The sequence below is a fragment of the Aulonocara stuartgranti genome (assembly GCF_965226115.1).
Source record: "Aulonocara stuartgranti genome assembly, chromosome: 5".
Classification (NCBI taxonomy): domain Eukaryota; kingdom Metazoa; phylum Chordata; class Actinopteri; order Cichliformes; family Cichlidae; genus Aulonocara; species Aulonocara stuartgranti.
The window spans coordinates 24,959,553-24,973,383 of NC_138943.1; positions in this window are offsets into that span (position 1 = coordinate 24,959,553).

Consider the following 13,831-nt stretch of genomic DNA (forward strand, 5'->3'; position numbering starts at 1 on the left):
AACAAGGGGTGCATCTGGTCTGCAATAATGTTTAGGTAGGTGGTACACATTAGCAACCATGTGAATCCCAACTTTTCCCAGAACAACACTGACCAAAGCAAATACTGGTTTCCTGGTTTTCTGTGGTGACAAATTAAACTTTTAACCTAAAACTTTTCAATTAGTGGCCTTAATTAAGGCTTGTTTCACTTCAGTGACCTTCTTATTCTTATGAGATTCCCATATGCAACGAGTCGGGTGATAGGTGGACACAACTGGGGACTGAAGCGCATATTAGAAAATAACTGTTTTGCCAAATAATTATATCAAGACTCAATTTCCTGGCTGACAACAGGAAATTATGAGGGCTGAGTCTGAGCATGCCAGATGCTTATATTTTTACAACATCAACACACAGGATTTCAATGCAGCTGGCTCTTATCTTAATGAAACAGACCTTAAGCAAAATTACTTTTACCGTGCTACACTGACTGTGGCATGGATGAAATGCATTCAACAAATGTATAAATTTAAATGGCTGCACAAAGCTGCACACGGCAGAAATCTCTCTAATCTAGAATCTAAAATTCTTTAATCTAAGCACCTCCAAACAGATGTGTGACTCTTTCCTGACTTGTGACTTCACACAGGATCCAAACTACACTCTCGCAGGTGAAGTCTGTACAGCCCCCAGCATCACCCCATCTGGCTGCCTTTGTTAATTTTTTGCTTTTTAGGCAGTTGGGCTACAAGAGCGATCTCTTCAGCCGCAGTTGCTTAAAGTCCTCTTTGCTTTAGGAAGTTATAGCATCCAAAAGGCTCCGGTGTGAGATAGCATAAGGAGATGTAGGTGATAATCCAGAGGGAAGAAATGCTAACCCTTTTTAGCTTGTAAATTATTTTTGTAGAACAACAAAATTCTACCCCACTTTTTGGGAGGTTGGGAAAATAATGTACATTATCATATTTTTAAATATAGTTATTTGAATTTAAGCATGTACACAAATTTTTATCAGTCCTCAGAAGGTGGCACTGTGTCCCATGTGGATTTGGTCCCTGAAAGGTTTACTCCAGCCCAGGTTAAAGTAGTAGTAGAACTAGAACTACTATGTTTGGTTAAAAAAAAGATCATCTCAAAAATATTTGTGGGAGAAAACGACTGTTGTTTTTTATGCATATTTCTTTTACGGCCAAACATTTCCCAGATGCCTCAGACCGTTAGGGCTTTAAATGTCATGGCTCAACAGGAAAAAAATAAGTAAATAAATAAATAAATAAATAAGTAATGAATAAGTAAATGTAGGCAAAAGAGAAAATAGTTACTGACGGGCAAAGAGGGCTGAAAAAGAATTTTCCTAATAAGGACAAACTGCAACTTTAAATGAGGCTGAAGCGTTTGTTTGGATGGCAGTTTGCAATTTACTATTTCTGTCCTGAGCTCAGGATGAAGAACTTCTTTGTTGAAACCGAGCGGCCACGTATTTTGGGAGATATGTAAATGACAAGCTTAAGTCAGGGTTGAGTGGGTGTCCAGTCTGACTTGTTAATGACCTCTGTGGGCCATGACGCCAATGCACTGGATCACTGGTCTGTGAAAAGGTGATGTTCAATCCCCTCTAAATCTGTTTCATGTGTCCAGTGAATACATCTGTTCATTAACTTTGTTACAAATACCACTGAAATGTATCCAAGAGACTTCTGACTAACTTTTAAAATTATGATGTTTTTTTTTAACAATTTAAATTTCTTCTTACAAGCTGCTTTGTCTTTGTTACTGTTTGTTACTTTTGCCTAAGTTATAACAATTTGATATTCCACTTGTAATGTCCTGATGAGTTATCTTCTAATCTCTCTATATGTTTATTTCAGAGATGCACTAATTGTTTGTATTATTTCCATTAGAAATTCTGGTTAGAAGCTGACCTTTTGTTTCTTCTTTTTGCATAGAATAGAGAAACAAATATTTCTTGGGCACCAAGTGCCAGCCTGCACCCTCACCTGTCAGCTCCTCTCCTGGTGTGAATGAGGTGCCTTTGGGAGTCTGTCTCGTCTTCCTTGCTTTTCTCCCAGAGCACAGTGCATCTTTGCTGACCTGTCCATCATCTGAACCATCTCAGCCTCACAGAGCCATGTAAACAACAAGCAAGCAAACAAGAGCAGGAGATACACCTCTGATGTAGGACGTGGGATACATAATAATCAGACTCTCGTACACTAAGCAGGACCCGGAGGACTGACTGCAAGACTGCCATATTGTCCACACTGCATGTCTTTTACAGGAAGATTTCTCCCAGCAGTTAGGACTTAAAGCCACAACCATCAGTGTGATGAGAAAGAATGCTGCTAAGCCACAGCTTTCACAGGGTGCATACAAAGTATGTGGCCAGCTGTCACTGTTAGGACTGTCAGGCTGTTAGAAATGTGCTGTAACTGGGAGATGCCACAGATGTGGCTTACTGATGAAGTGCAAACCTTCTAATGACTTCATTTTAATAAAGCCAAACTCCCAAAACACATTCAGCTGATAGATAGCTGATAGCTCTCTCTCCCACTGAAGGAGGGCTATATCTGTATGTTTGGTTCCTGTTTTATTGAGTGGGAACAGTCTAATTTTGTCATGATCCTGAGTCTCTGACCCACAGTTTCTGTTAAACTCTAAATTCTGAGTGATCATTAACTGTTCTCTATTTTGATCAGAATCTGAGGTTTGATGTTTTGAGTCTTTGGTTTAGAGATTCTGGGTGTCGAGGTTAGTTTTAGTCCTTTTACTTATAAATAACACTTTGTAATACGGCCCATTACAAAGGGCATAATTCTCCTTTAATTAATTGGATTTTCAGTGTTTATTATTTGATTTCACAACGTAATTATATTTTGATACAAATATTTAAGAGTAGCTAGAGCAGAATAGCAGATTAACAAGTCAGGTTTTTGCAGTAAGACTATAAATTTTTAATACCATGTGAAATTCCTGTTAATTTAACAAACAGTATTCCCCCAACTTACATTATTGGTACGATGTACTTTTCAGAGTGTGGGCCGTATTATGAAGTGGCTTGACTTTGTCTAACTTTTCACAGGAATTTTACAAGCAAGGAGAACCTAAAAAGGACAGTTAAATAACAGGAAATCGATCTATCACATCAGCATAATAGTCAACATGACTGTTAAATAAAGATGTAAAAAAAAAAAAAGATATGTAAAAATACGATGTAATATGAGGAAATATTGTTTTTCTGTAAAATTACCAGGTAATTACATGCTACTTAAAAGTAGCAATGTACAACTTAAAATTCCTGTTTTGTTCCTTGTAAAAACCTGACTTGTTACCTCCTTATTCGTGTGCTCAAGTATTTGTATCCAAATATATAAACATTGTAATTTCAAATAAAATGTATCCACATATAAATTCAGTTTATGTGTGTGAGCTCGTATCTTACTTTGCATTATTCTGATACTATGTTGAGTTCATCAAACTGTCGGTGTGTGAAAATTAAGTTAGACAAAAAAACAGTTGAAATTGAGCTATAAAACATTAGCTTGACAAAGTAACAGCAATTACCATCTCTCTGTTGAATAAATATTTGTGTAAAAATTTCTACACTATTATATTCAGATGGATAGAAATACAGTAAAACAGGTATAATAATGAACAACCCACTACAAGTGATGTTAGCCCTGTGATAGTCCTTTTACCCAGTGATTACTGGGATAGAAGCCAGCCCATCCCAACTGGATAGGCTTTTAAGAAAATGGATATATGGACATTAAAGCCCATTTAAAAAGTCAGATTTTACACACTATATGCATCTGTATACAGGGCTGTATCATGCATGTTTATTTTTAGGTATCATTGGTTCTGTGGCTTCTGTATTTTTGTATCACTACTCCACTGTTGCAGTCCAACTCCATGTCCTCGTGACATTTGCTGACAGGAAAGCTGACGAGATGCTTTGTCACAAGGCTTTGATCAGACCTGGGGGGAGGCAACGAAGAGAATCTCAATGTAGACGACATACAGGGAAACATGTATTTGACAGCTTTCTTTTAATTTAGGGAATCAATATGTAGCTTTTGTCTCTAGCCAGCTACCTTTACCCCACACACTCTGCTCTCCTCTCCAGTCCTCTCAGTACATCTGTGGGATCTCAGAGAAACTACTCTGGGTGTGATTAACTGTGATGAGCTGGTGAATTACCCAACATGCCTCTCTGTCCCAATTAGGAGAGAAATAATAACAGTGCTATAACAATGCTGGTTTTGATGATGCCTATTACATCATCTGCTTTTGGCTCGCTGGGAAGGAAACTCGGCCCAGCCAATCAATTGGCTCAGCTGGGCTTTATAAGAGGTTTCTGACATCAGCCTGTCTGCTTCTTGTTTGTAGTTGTAGCATGAGATTTGCTCCTGTGCTGTGTCCTGGAAAATTAAAAGGACTCAGCATCTGCTCCTGGTCAATAGGAAAGCTGTGATTTTTATAACTTCTTCGTGCAATTAGGGCCTGGGGGTGAGGATAATGTTTGCACTGTAGTAGGATTTATTTTCCATGACTGCTTTCTGGGGCTATTTCACTGAACTGGTGCTGATGGGGAAGAGCAAACAAAATAAAAAAAAACTGGTGCTAAAAGTGAGAATATTTGACTTAGTGATTTCCTTTTTTGCACACATAATCCTTTTTTGTTGCTACTGTTGGATAAATTGGTAAGAATTGCCAACAACAATGAAAGCCATATTTTGTTCAACATGATAATGATAGCCGTATCGCTCCATCTGTCAGAACACATATGCTGTAGTCTCTTTCCACATCATGTTCTCTTTGTTTCTCTCCTCTGATCTGAAAGCAAGGAGCCTCTATCGTCAGCTGACTGAGCTATTTGTTAATTCTTCGATAACATCTTGACCTTTGAGCCACGTTTAGAGAGAGAACACGGACCAGTTTGTTTGTTTTCGACTCCACAGTTCGTTTATCATTATCGATGCCACTCAATAGCCTCTGCCCACATCACAGACAAGCATCCTCAGGATTTCATCAATCAGCGATCCCACGGCCTCCCTTAATGAACAGCAACAAATGACTTGTCAGAGCCTCACAGCTCTCAAAAGAGCCTGATTGGCTGATAATGCAAAACATCAACATCAACCTCAACAGCCATTTAAAATAGTCATATTCTTCCCTCCCTTGTTTCTTCTTAGAAAAAGAACCCCTGAGAGAATGAGATTATGTATTACATTCCATTAAGAGATATGAGGTTTAAGGGTACATTCGTATCCCTTTACCATCTCTCACACACCCACACGGTGACCCATCTGTCTGTGATTTTACCTTGGCATTCTTCATCTGTCATTCTGATGAGTCTCCAGGGAAATGAGTTGCTGGCATTAAAGGATGTTGGGCATTAGTGTTAAGATGCAAATGCATTTATGTTCTGATTGATTTGGTCTAATTTCTTCATCGAGCTCTTCAAAGTCTGGATCGCCACACTAACCACAAGGTTTTGTAGTCTCAGGCTTCTCAGTAAGATCAAGTGCAGACATTTAAATTAAAATGCTTGCTCCATTAAAAATGAGACTATTTACACACTGTTAGGCAAATCATTGTAATACCATTGTTGGGATTGTGGTTTGCATTGCAGTGTACATTCATTGGCACATTGTGTCTAATCAACATGAACAAGAGAGAATCCAATGCACTCACAGTAGGCTACTTAACTATGTGAAAAGAATAAATAAATAAATAAATAAAGAGTACTAAAAAGATGAAAAAATCCAATTCTGAAAAAATTGGATGCTGTATAAAACACAAGTAAAAACAGAATGATCATATATTATCACATGATCACATTTTAGTCACAATAAAACATAACATTGCCACCGTCTCTGTGCCCAAGCACATTTAAAATGGACTGAGGCAAACGGAAAACTATCCTGTGGTCAGAACATGTCTGCCGTGTCCCGCAGACTAAAGAGGAGAGGGAGTGTTATCAGCGCTTAATGTCAGCGCTTAGTTTAAAAGCCTGTATCTCTGATGGTACAGGGTCCATTAGTGCTTAGAGAATAGACATCTCGCCCATCTGGAAATGCACCATCAGTGGTGAAAGGTATATACAGGCTTTACAACAACATATGCTCCCAGCCAGATAATGTCTTTTTCAGGGAAGGCCTTGCATATTTGTGCAAGACAATTCCAACCTGCAGTCCAGACCTTTCACCAACTGAAAACTAAAAAACAATACAGCCCAGAAAATAAGACCCAGGACTGCTGAGGGGTAGAAGCTTTTATCAGATATGATTGGGACAACATTCCTCTCTGCAAGTCCAGCAGCTGCTCTTCTCTGTTCCCAAAGTTGAAATGTTTGGGCCTAATGCACAGCGTATCAGCGCAAACACCTCATACTAACTGTCATCTTGCAGTCAACGAGTCTACCATGAAGTCCTCTGTATACCAAAGTATTCTAGAGTCAAATCTACATCTGACAGCTAAAGTTTGGCCCAAACTGGTTCATTGAAAGAGGACAATAATCTGGAGTACCCCAGTAAAACTACAACAGACTAAAAAAGACAAGAATAAAAAAACTTAGGGACTGTGTGCATTGGAACATGTGCACAGTCGTCTGCTGGGGTGAAACTAGGGTGTTCTCAAGAGGCACTATAAAAATGCACATTACCATATTTTATGCACATGTTTCATAAATGTGGACAAATCATTGAAAAATGTGATTTCATCAAAAGGTTCATAATTTTTATACAAATGAAATACAGGTTTCCATGTGGGCTGAAAGGACGATCCAGTCGAATTTTTTGCTTTTGTTCGGGCTTCCTGCATTTGTGACTGTAGGAAAGCTGCTACCACAATCCGAAATGTAAATAATCCTAAAACCACAGTGCTTAAAATGAGAACGTAATAATGGAAATGATCACGAAGATCATGAATGTTTCCTATCATTTCATTATAGCTAATAATCTTTATTTATAGATCACTTTTTAAAACCCGCCTTCACACAAGCCAAAAACAATTTGCTCAAAGTCCAAAATGTCACATATAAGCAGCAAACAAGTGATTTACATAATGATCAGATGTGAGTTTTCTTAGTTGTAAAATTTTGTGATGTGTTTGAAGTGTGGGACGGTACTACCATCTTTCCTTTCTTAGAGTTTGAAAGGAAAAAGAGAAACGAAGAGTCAAAGGACCTTTCCTTTGAATTTGGACAATTCAGTCAGCTTTTGTCATGGCTGTTATTGAGACACTTCAGCTAGAAACTCAGTTAGCAACCGTCATATGAAACTGAATGAAATTCATCTGCAGACTTTCTGTGTTTCTCTCTGTGCCTGGTGATCAGTTTCCACCTCTCCTGCCAATCGACCTACAAACCTGTTCATAAACTGTTTATGCTGAGTCTGAGTCTGCAGAGGGTCCCGGTGATGTGGAAGACATCATGCCTCGTCCCTGTACCAAAGACGCCTCGTCCCAGTGGCCCCCAGGATTACAGGCCCGTGGCACTGACCTCCCACATCATGAAGACCCTGGAAAGGCTCATCCTGGACCAGCTGCGACCCATAGTAAGACCACATCTGGATCCCCTTCAGTTCGCTTATCAGCCTCGTCTCGGAACAGAGGACGCCATCATCTACCTGCTCAATCGTGTCTACACCCATCTGGACCAGCCGGCGAGCACTGTGAGGGTCATGTTTTTTGACTTTTCCAGTGCTTTCAACACCATCAGGCCGACCCTCCTGGGTGATAAGTTAGCAGCGATGCAGGTGGATGCTTCTCTGGTGTCCTGGATTGTTGATTACCTGACAGGAAGACCACAATATGTACGTCTCCCACAGTGTGTGTCTGACAAGGTGATTAGCAACACAGGGGCACCACAGGGGACTGTCCTCTCCCCCTTCCTCTTCACCCTCTACACCACAGACTTCAGCCACTGCACAGAGACATGCCATCTTCAGAAGTTTTCTGATGACTCTGCGGTGGTTGGATGCATCAGCAGGGATGATGAGACAGAGTATCGGGCTGTGGTCGACTCCTTTGTCACGTGGTGTGAGCAGAATCATCTGCAGCTCAACGTGGCAAAGACCAAGGAACTGATCGTGGACTTCAGGAAGACCAGGAAACACTTGACCCCTGTTTCAATTCAGGGGGTCAGTGTTGACATTGTGGAGGACTATAAATACCTTGGAGTACACATTGACAATAAACTGGACTGGGCTAAAAACACCACAGCACTTTACAGGAAGGGCCAGAGTCGTCTCTATTTTTTGAGGCGACTGAGGTCCTTCAACATCTGCCAGAAAATGCTGAGGATTTTCTATGAGTCTGTGGTGGCCAGTGCGATCCTCTATGCTGTTGCATGCTGGGGGAGCAGGCTGAGGGTCGCAGATGCCAACAGACTTAATAAACTGATCCGTAAGGCCAGCAATGTTGTGGGGATGGAGCTGGACTCCCTCAAGGTGGTGTCGGAGAGGCGGATGCTGTCCAAGATAAAGACAATGTTGGATAACACCTCCCACCCACTCCATGACATGTTGGTCAGTCACAGGAGCTCGTTCAGTGAGAGACTGAGATTACCGAAAAGCACCACTGAACGACACAGGAAATCATTCCTGCCTGTGGCCATCTCCCTGTACAACGCATCCACTTAACACACTGTTTGCTGCTACAGCTACACATGTTTCTTTTCCAAATATTTATTTATAAGTGACTTATGTATGTATGTATGTATATATATGTATATATTGTACTATTCTTAGTTAGCGTATTGTCTGTCTTGTCTTAATGTTGGTTTAAAATGGAGCACTGTAACAAAAAATAATTTCCCCCAGGGATCAATAAAGTATTCTGATTCTGATTCTGATTCTGATTCTGAAACCTGAGATTCACCCACTCACAATGATACTGCAGTATTTAAACCATGGCTCCTGATCTCATTCATCATATCATATCTTTCAGCAATGTTGTACTAATGCCAGGTTCAAACTCAAGTCCAATTTTTGTGTCTCCTTCAGAGTGCATAAGTTCTCCACCACTATCTATAACAAGATGAAGCTTGCCTTTCCTGTCTACATCTGTCCTCATTCTGTCACTCAACTCGCACTAGTCAGCTTCTGAGGGCATTGATCCAAACAGTTGCTGACTATTTGCAGAGGTGTAACAGAGGTGTAACAAACCCTGTTCAACTGTGCACATGCTTGCTTCTTTCTTCTGAGTCAAGTCTCTCCAGGTGATCAAAAAGTCATTTTCACCTGTCCTTTGAGGGAAAAAGACATGAGAGGTCAGATCTTCTCATTTGTTCCCACTATGATCAAATCTGAAAATTGTTTTCCACTCTGAGATTCATTGCTACAGTATATCAGTGAGAAGTGAGAAGTTGCCTTTTCTCCTCTGTGCCAAATCTCCATCCATTTTCTTAACTGCTTATCCAATTCAGGGTCGCGGGGAGGCTGGAGCGCATCTCTGCTGTCATAGGCCGAGAACCGGCATAGAACACATAGAAACCGACAACCGTTCATGCTCACATTCACACAGATTTAGAGTCACCAGTTAACCAAACAAGTATGGCTCTGGACCGTGAGAGGAAGCCAGAGTACCCAGAGAGAATCTACACAGGCACAGGGAGACTTATTGTGAGGCCGCATGGCGCCCTGTGTCTGCCTATGACACATCTCTGTTTTTGTTAAAAGAAAAACAACGTAGAGCTTGTTTCTGATCTATTAAACCGAGCAACCTTTGCTTCCTGATTCACAGACTAATCTAAGGTAACAGAAGAATTCAACAGGGCAAAAAAAGCTATTTTACCCGACTGTTTAAAATTCGTTTGATACCTCAATTGTAGCAAGATGTTTAACTAGTGAGAGACAAAAATATAAAAGTATAAATTGAAACTAAATTGACAAAATAGATGCAAGCCTGCGGTTCACGCAGGCAATTCTCTGCTTCTTAAACTAGCATCAATCAGCTTCCTGCTTTCCATTTAAATCAGAAACGCATGCAAATCAAGCTGTATCGCAAACAAAATCTCACCATGCATCACAATATCTCTGCTCAATCACATCTCACATGGTCTGTCTGAGAGCTTTGAATTGGTTACTTTGCTCATTTTCTTTTCAGCCTGGAGGAAAGAAAACACATTTGTTCCAAACATCTCACACATGTTCACCTTCTTGGAAAAATCCACAATGAAATGAATTTGAATAAAGCAATTGTCAAGGATTACGTTGTTACAAATGTGGACTTCTTGACTTCAAAGGGGACATGCTAGCAAAGTGGAAAAAAACAGGCTGAGAGGTTTGATGCCTGCAGAGGTTGTAAAATTCAAATTCAATGTGAAAGCAGGTTCGTCAAAAGCAGAGCTACAGTGGAGGGAAGCAGCTGAATAGCAGTTTACAAGCACTGTGATCCGATCAAACAGTTATTAACACACACTGCACACAAACTTTGTTCTTCTTATTTGCTTAGCAGTTGTAAAATAAACAGTGACATCACTTTGTGAAACATATTGCTGGTGATACTGAAAGAGCTATAAGGTATTTGCTGTCATCTAACAATTTGGCATATATAAACACACAGCCTGAAGACTGGGCTAACATTTTCATTCAAAGAAGATGCTCGCTGGTCTTGAGATATGATTCCTGTTCATGGTGCAATGCTGGGTAATGTGAATAAGATTACAGGTTTAAAGTGTAGCAAAGGCAGCTTCTTGCTGATGAAAGTACCTATGATCCTGACACTCAAGCAACGAGGGATCAGCTGACGCGATGGTGGCATCACTCTTCAGTGCTATTTCAGTTCTGTTTCCTTGATCTTTATAATGCATTTGAAATTTCCACCTGATAGTGCTATGCTGGATGCATTTGTGCGGCAGGACGCTTTCATAGATTTACTTTTTGCATGTGATGTGCTGAAAATGAATTTTTTTTTCATGATTTGCACAAAAAGGTTGGAACAAGCACTTATGTTTTCTAATGATATCAAAGGCACCTAATTTAGATTGTCACACGTGACAAGGCAACTTCATTGCAATTGGTCAGTCGTGTTTAACAAAGGTTTATGTGGGTAATTTCCCCCCTTTTCAGTTCTCAATGAGAACTGGGAATTCCTGCTATTGTCCTTCTTCTACAACTCCCTCAGCTTCTCGAGCTGCTCTCACCATGCTGTCAAAATGCCTTTATTCATGGATGATGATGCTGCATTCTTTGAGCCAGCTAGATACACATTGATGGGCTATAATAATCAATTTCCTTCTCTGCTGTCAACCTCAATCAACGGTCTTATGTACTCTCCATTATGCTCTCCTTATTGATTGTAATACAGATCATGATTTGTCACAAGAATGCGAACAGCACGTATCCAAGCATTTAAGGAAGCTGCCCTCTGTGGTGAAAGAAAGAACCCTTCAGTTCATTCAGTTTCTAAACCAAAATGAAATCAAAAATGTATTGTGTTCATTTAGTTCACATTACTTTCCAATAAGTTTCCAATCCTTTTAAAATAATTATATTTATACATTTGTTGTTATGTTTGTTACTGAATAAGTCATATGTTTAGCTGGCTTGCAAATGACCTCACATATACAGACTACATGCACCGATTTCTGGACTAACAAACAATACTTTTAGACCGAACAAAGCTTTAATTTAAAGCAGAAAATGCCAGGATGTGCTAAAATTCCCACAGTGCAATGCAGGACTCCTGTTAAGCATTTTTTGGGCTAAAATATTGAGCTGAGATTACTTGACAAAGGTCATTTGAATTATTTTCTTAAACCTTGGCAAGGTATTTTAGTGACAGAGAAGACATTTTACAAATCCCCCTCCACGGGATACTTTAAGCACCTCTTAATAAAACACAGCTTAGTTTGTCTCAAAGATCAAAAATAATTCACGTGTAATGTTTTGGTATTTCAGGCAGCTCAACAACAAACATTTCTCACTGGAATATCAAGCCTCCCATGCTTTCTAAAGGAGTTATGCATCACTGGCTCTTCAGTGACGCATAAATATATGTGATGCTGCTGGTAAGCATCAAAACAAGTCAGGTATGACACGCCTGACACCTGTCTAACATGCCTCTCAGGTGACTTATTCCAGATTTACGCATCCAGGAGGAGACCACCCAGAGCGATCCAGGAAATGCTGGAGAGATAAAGCATCTCAGATTGCTTGGGAATGCCTCGATATCATCCTGGAAAAGCTGAAAGCTGCTTTTAATACTTCAAAGCACACTTGACATTCCAGTGATTTATATACTGCAGAATGATGGTAATGAAACAGAAGGTCAAGTGAAAACATTTAATCTGTTACTCAAGGAAATAACAGCAACTGCTAGTTTTTCCTTTTTAAACCTTTGTAGCTCTGCTTTATATTCAGTCTGCTGTTCACTCGTCTTTTATCCTCCCTTAGCTAATCCGCTCTTCACATGGCTGACATTATCGCTCTTCTCTCCGTCTTGGATGTGATGCTACTTGATCCAGCTACCTGCTGTCTCGCTCTCTCCTCATCTATAAAGCTGTACGGTGTTTGTTGTTTGCTCCTGTGCTGCTCAAACAGCCAAGGTCACACAGTGATAACTTTGTTCAAAGGTCACAGGAAATGATTATCATATGGGCTTCCCATGGTTTAGAAATGTTTTTTTTCTTCAATTTTTCTGCCTTCAGCAGGAGCGATGTTAGTGCCTTCTCTCGTGTGGTTTCCTCTTGTGCTGCTGGGCTCTTTGGGATGGTTTATTTTTTTCTTCTGTGTTTATCAGCAGTTGCAATAAGGAGACTGAAAAGAGAATGTTTTAGGAACTGGCTCACTTGGTTTCTAATGGGTTTTAGTCACGAAATGATCTGTAACGATGCTGAGTGTATTTGTTTCTTTAATGATAAGGGATATGATGCAATGATATGACAATATTATTCATCACGTATCGTGATATTTTCTCACACTAGTTGACCAAATAGAGCTATTTCCAGTGGATTTCCAGAAAACAGTGAAATGAACGACTTGTACAGTGCGTAAGCCTCAAGAGAACATCGCGTCTCTTAGGAATATCCACAGCTTTCTTTAAATAAAAAATCAAAAACACTGACCTCTCATGATGATTAATAAATTGCAAATCAATGACTAAGTACTTGCTTTCTTAAGAAAATGTGGACAAAAATATCTGAATGAGGCAGTTTTTTTCTGTTGTGATTTCAAAAAAAGCTGTGACTCCGTGTACAAAGTGATCATTTCCAAATCCCGTGAACACAACAGATCAGGGAAAACACGTTCAAACTGGCAAAATGTGCCATTATAAAGTGGCAGCAACAAAAGTGTTGGGACTGAGCCATGTTTGCCACTTTGTAGCATCCCCTCTTCTTCTAACAACAGTCGGTAAACATTTGGGAACTGAGGAGAGCAGCTGGGAGAGCCGAGGGAGAAGAAAGTTGTCCCGTTCTTGTCTGATAAAAGGTTCCAGCTTCTCAGAAGTCCTGGGTCTTATTTTTCTGGGCTGTATTTTTCGTTTCATGATGCTCTAGTTATAAATATAAATGCTCTTGTTATATTCAGTCATGTTACTGACCTGTTGCCAAGAAACCTAATTTTGGTCAAACGTACTTTTGTTGCCTGCTTTTCAACATTTCTGAGATGCGTTACTGCCATCAAATTACCTTTTTTTTCCTCTTAAAATGCTTTTCTCAATTTAAATATTTGAGTATCGTGCCTTTACAACAACAGCTGCTGTGTCCATTCTGAATATTTTGCCTTTTAGCATTTTATAATGAAGGGGAATTTTTCACCTTTTTGTTTAACCCATATCAAACAAAAGAGTTAAACAGTCAGACCAGAGAAAATGAAAGTTCTAATTCATGTTACTTTTTTGTCCAGT